This window comes from Eucyclogobius newberryi, unplaced genomic scaffold (genome assembly GCF_026437365.1).
Source record: "Eucyclogobius newberryi isolate DKJ021-1_F unplaced genomic scaffold, fEucNew1.0.hap1 SCAF_12, whole genome shotgun sequence".
NCBI lineage: Eukaryota > Metazoa > Chordata > Actinopteri > Gobiiformes > Gobiidae > Eucyclogobius > Eucyclogobius newberryi.
Genome location: NW_027315746.1, coordinates 22,765,173 through 22,769,353, shown reverse-complemented (window position 1 = coordinate 22,769,353; position 4,181 = coordinate 22,765,173). Strand labels below are relative to the sequence as shown.

Here is a 4,181-nt window from a genome sequence, read left to right as displayed (position 1 = left end):
TTATAAATAAATGACAAATCTAAATGCAATACTTCTCAGAAAAAGCGCACTTATCTGAAATCCATCTAGTGCTAATAAATTCCAATGAAAAATGTTGCCTTTGCCTGTGCTCTCTTCCTCACTCATCCGTGAAATGCCACTTTTATTTGCTTGCATATAAGATCACCTCTGTGTGTTCCAGCCGCATGTAGAGTATAGTATCTACAGTGTGAAGGCGCTGGTGGCATTCCCTCAGAGGTTTTAGGCATGCAGCACAAATCATCGTCATTACGCCTGGTTATTATACGGCTTTTCACACTTCCCCGCCTCCTACAACGCGGCGCCGTGATGCAGTGGTGTTTGTGACAGGACTCCAGTCGGCCCCTGTATCTGCGAGCTGGTGATATGGAGAAGTCAAGCTGAGCTCAGGCTCCCGGGCGCGCTCCTGTGGGGGATGTTAAGGCAGCCGTCCGATTCACAACAGCTACCCCAACAAGGTGACGGAGATTGGAGCACATCTATCAGAGCGGCCTGGATGGTTGTCAAGTTTCTCGGACCTATTTCCCTTGAGCGCACACACCCTGGAAAAAGGCATTTATGAACTAGAGAAACAAATGATGACAGGGACCGAAGTCAGCCTCGGCGGAAGAGGAAGCTGTCCGTGCAATGCAATGCAATAAATCGTATTGGAAATTAAATTGCAAAAGCTAAACTTCAAGGGATTACAAATAATTTATCAATAATTTCTCAAAGTAATGGAAAATGTATTTGAATTGAAGAGTTGAAGCATTCAGACAAGTTTAATTAAAAGTAGTAATGATCTGCGGTATTGTTTTCCAATGAGTGTCCTAAACCTTTAGAAATCGATATTTGGTATTCCAGATACATATCCCATTATTGTAGCGGGATTATTTATAATTTATGCCATGAATCAATGCCCTCCTGGTCTCTTCAATGCTACGAAAGAGTCAGCATTAATTAAGAACACTATTGAAATATATTCATCAATATTATACTGTTTGAAGTTGAATTTAGACCATGATTACATCCTAAAGTTCAGCTCACTGTCAGCTCCCATGACGACAGATGCCCCTCTCCACAGAATGTGTGTGGCTGTTTTGAGCTTCAGTGCTGTGCTTTGAAGTCCCAACCCCAGTGAAGATAACCCACTTCCCACAATTCAGCTTGGTGTCCCGGTGGAGCGATAGTTTGAGCTGTCTCCGTGAGATGGTTAAGGGATGTTTGACACTGGCATTCGGAACAAAGGATGGCGCCTACTTGAAGGCAGGGGTTCAATTTGCTCCAGGAAAGCCTACATTGGGCAATTTAATCTAGCAGCACTTTGCCTTAGATGTTCTGAGGAGGAATTATGTGTAATATTCCGCTCAATGAGAAGGGCTATGGTGATGGGGGTAATGGCACGATTTAGGACAAGGTCAGCTTTGGTGGAGATTGTAGCTGCATGAGAAATCACGTCATAATGTTTAAATATGCTGCAAAAATGGAACGATAAGTAGTTTGAGCATTGGGAGGTGAGGTTTAATTTGCTTTCAGCTCACAGTGGAAGGCCCAGTCCTGTTTTTAAATTGGCACTTGAACCTAGGAGAGTTATCTGGAATAAACTTTCAGCTGTTTTCGAAAACACTTTGGATGTCTTCAGATTATTTTTTTTTGGCATATTGGCTTAATTGGACAGATTGGATGTAAACAATCAGTGACTTCTTTGCATTTATATTTTGATACTGAGTCTTACTAACGGATGAGATTCATGAGGAAATGTAACACTAGACATAACTTTGTTCATAACCTTATTGTTGATGTGATATTATGTAAATCTGGCAATGTCAATATTGTTATTCACAAGCAATTATTGGATTTGGATGCCTGATGATTTTAAGTATGTTTACCCTATTAATACAAGTCATTTTTTGGCCGAAATTAGTTGTTTGTCTCAGTCTACTCTCCAGACCCTCCTGCAGCTATAGGCTGTATACTGGCTCCATCCTTCAACAATCAGAAAGCATTTTACAGGCAAACAACACTTCCCATCTGTAAAGTAGCTTTATGATAAGTTTTTTTTATTTTTATCAGTTTGTTCTATTTCCCTGAAAAACTTGAAAAAATGAAATAAAGAAAGTTATGCAATTTCATTTATTTATTTATATTAGGGACAGTGCATATGTGCATATTGATCAACATGTATATGTAAATATGCCTCATATGACTTAGCCAGAAGGTTATTTTTCATCTGTAGTCCCCGGGCAGATGTTAAAGTCACCCTACACAAAGTGAAATGACAGTTACGGTACATTTTTACAAAGTAAAAATATAAAATCTTACATTACAGTGAACAGAAAATCCTTATCCTTAGACTTAAGAAATAACAATTAATTAATAAATGATTAAAATTAATAAAAAACACATTCCAGGGGCAAGAGTCCAGTAGGAGGCAGCGAGAGGGGCATGTGAGAGGGGCATGAGAGAGGGCATGTGAGAGGGCATGATCTGATCGTCAATGAGACATTTTTTCAACTGAAATTGAAATGAAGCGTATGTGTTGAGGTTTCTGTGACGTGACTGGCATTCCAATTATGAGCAGCTCGGACAGAGAAGGTGGTTCAAACTGAGGTTGTGACACAGTCCACTCCTGCTGCTCTTCTGGTTCTGTTGTGTTCTGTGTCGAGGACAAACTGTAAATGATTGTGTGATGCTGTGAGGTCAACAATATGTAGGTCTATATATAACCTGTATTTTACTCTATTTATTATGAAATAGTACACAGGACTAAATGACTCAGTGGTTTGATATTGTGAATAAGCAGGGAGCTGCACTGTTAAGAAGATTACAGTTTTGCTATGGTTATGCTTCATTGTGGTATGTGTGCACCTGGATCATAGGCTCCAGAGGTCAGCTTGCCCTTATGCAAGACGCCACAGAGAGGCACTCGAGCGCCGTCCTGGGGCCCAGGCTCCAGACAAAAGGGCATGGCCTTTCTGAGACACAGAGCGGACATTGACATACAGTGATGCGTTAAGATGTTCGGATGTGGTCAGGGGTTCGGTGCGTAAACGGGTGACAGCTCCGCGTAAAGCCGTCTCCGGTGCCCGGTCTCAGTCACTTCACATGCACGGCGCGTCTGCTCGCACATCACGCTCTCCCTCTCTCTCTCTCTCCTCCTCTTCCCTCTGCGTCCTTCACACTCTTTCCGCGCGCGAGGACAGTCGGACAAAACAAACGCCCAAAGTGTTGAAACATTATCTGCCGCTCTTTTGTCTCGCGCGGTCAATCACAGCCGGAGTCCGAGAGGGACCGGCTGGATCTGATCGGAAAGTCGCTATCTCGCGGCGAGGAGACACCGGGACTCTGAGGAGGAGAGACAACGTGTCATGAATACTGACGAGACAACTATTGACACCTAAAGCCCACCGTTACACCGCGCGCCAAGACAAATCCGAGCGGAAACTACCTTCGCGTCGCCTTCACAGAGACTCATCGCGATCAGCAGATGCCGATCTTCTGCCACTTAACTGTCTTCTCATCTGTCCGCCGAGAGGAGACGTGCGGAGCCAGCGCGCGCCCCGCACACCGGACCCGCGTCGCCTCTGCCATGCTCTAAGTTATTATTTCCAGGACAATCATGGCTTCTTTGTACCAGAGATTCAGCGGGAAGATCAATACGGCCAATTCGTTCCCGCACCCACCTGAGGCCAGCCACCTCCTGGGCGGACAGGTTGTGGACGAGGACAACGCGGCCAGGACCCCACATGGACCCCACATGGACGGGAGACCGCACGTGCCCTACCGAAAGAAGTGCGTCAGAGAGGACGAGGACGTAAGCCTAATATCACTCTCCTAATGTCACTTTACCACAGTCACAAAGCCCTATTATGGGGAAAAAAGATGTCAAAAATGTGTGTAATAAACTCTGCATAGACTATAAAGATATCTGCTCAATAAAGCACAATTATTATACAACAGCTTACAAATATAAACCCTTGCAAGTCCACATGTTGTCATTTATTAATATGAGTAGAAAAAAGTGGTTCTAAAATGTTCAAAGCTATTATAGATTTTAAGATTTCTATGTAAGCCATACTGTGTTTCAAACTGTATTTTTGAAACACAATATTGCTCTGTTTGTCTCATGTCAATATGCCGAGACGACGCAATTCATCATAATTACCTAAATTGACATTCAGGAG

The 4,181-nt window shown here is 43.3% G+C and overlaps 1 long non-coding RNA gene across 1 annotated transcript; it reads right to left on the bottom strand.

Annotated features, from left to right (window-relative positions):
• Nucleotides 1-3,181: 3,181 nt before the first annotated feature.
• On the bottom strand, nucleotides 3,182-3,563 carry LOC140355753 (uncharacterized). The gene is made up of 2 exons (XR_011926020.1): nucleotides 3,446-3,563; nucleotides 3,182-3,342 (listed from the first exon to the last, which is right to left on the bottom strand). It is a non-coding gene; the product is annotated as an uncharacterized lncRNA (long non-coding RNA).
• Between the last annotated feature and the right edge of the window lie 618 nt (nucleotides 3,564-4,181).